Here is a 1,187-nt window from a genome sequence, read left to right as displayed (position 1 = left end):
ACAATTTATGCGGTGCTATAGCACTCAAGCAAAAAAAGTGTCTGAAGCTTTAAAATATATACACACATTCACAGCAGTTTGTTTATCAGATATTTTCTATGTCTCTGCCAGGAAAGTCGCATTGTAAACAAAGATGAGTACAGTCTGCAAGTCTGCACTGATCTAACAGCTTCTCTATTAATCTTAGCAGGAATATATCTACCATTATGCGTTTGCAGGATGCAGCATGAAGCTGAGAGTATGGCATCTCTGTCTGCGCGTTTCAGCAATGAGGCAAGTCACTCACAGTTAACTGTATAAAATACAGGAAAAGGAAATGGCATTCTTCCTCACGAGAGCTGTGTGATCATATCTAGAAAGGACGCTTTACAGCATTCCAATCAATTTGGTATATGTTTCCGTGAAGTTCACGGAGTGAGCAAGATGCAAAGAGTCAGTACAAGCAAGCAAGGTTATTTACATATATGAAATATAAATATCCAGTATAAATTGGAAATATATAGAGAGACCTATCGGGATCTCGTATGACTGCCTAGGAGAGCATCATTTACCCTGCACATGCCTGATCTTGTCTGATCTCGGAAGCTAAGCAGGGTCAGGCCTGGTTAGTACTTGGATGGGAGACCACCTGGGAATACCGGGTGCTGTAGGCTTATACCCCATAATCTTTCGAGACTGAAGGTTGATTGCCTAGTTTGGTTTAGCCAAGTCAGGAGAGGGGACTTCTAAGCAACTTTCTTCAGATGAAGGGGAAGGCACTTGTAATGGTTATAGCTGCCCATTTAGATACTTTGGAGAAAGCCAGAGCCAAAGCCAAACAGGGTGAGAGGGATAGAGGTGAGACATCCAGGCCAGCCTGAGGGCATGCAAAAGTCATAACGAAGGCAACTGACAATAAGATACCCATCAGAGTAGCTGCCTTGGATAAAGCTGGTAAAAAGTAGTTTAAACCTGTGGCTGACAGAGACTTGGAGGCAATGACACGTGACCCATTTTCATCTAATCCTGATGAGCATGTAAGTGTACATGAATAGGATGCTTGGGCAGCCATTCAGTAATCTTCAGTTCAACCTCAGGTAGGATTCTAGCCCCTATATTTGGACAGAACAGGTAAGCTATGGTTTGGGGGTTTGAAAGCCCCTTGGCTACAGCCTTGTAAGACATAGGACAAGGTGTGGCTCCAGACA

At 43.3% G+C, this 1,187-nt stretch overlaps 1 pseudogene; it reads left to right on the top strand.

Moving 5' to 3' along the window:
* The first annotated feature begins 530 nt into the window (after window positions 1–530).
* On the top strand, window positions 531–653 carry LOC136637774 (5S ribosomal RNA; annotated as a pseudogene).
* Window positions 654–1,187: the final 534 nt, after the last annotated feature.

This window comes from Tiliqua scincoides, chromosome 1 (genome assembly GCF_035046505.1).
Source record: "Tiliqua scincoides isolate rTilSci1 chromosome 1, rTilSci1.hap2, whole genome shotgun sequence".
Lineage (NCBI taxonomy): Eukaryota > Metazoa > Chordata > Lepidosauria > Squamata > Scincidae > Tiliqua > Tiliqua scincoides.
Note: the sequence above shows the minus strand (reverse complement) of the source record. Positions and strands in the feature narration are given on the sequence as shown.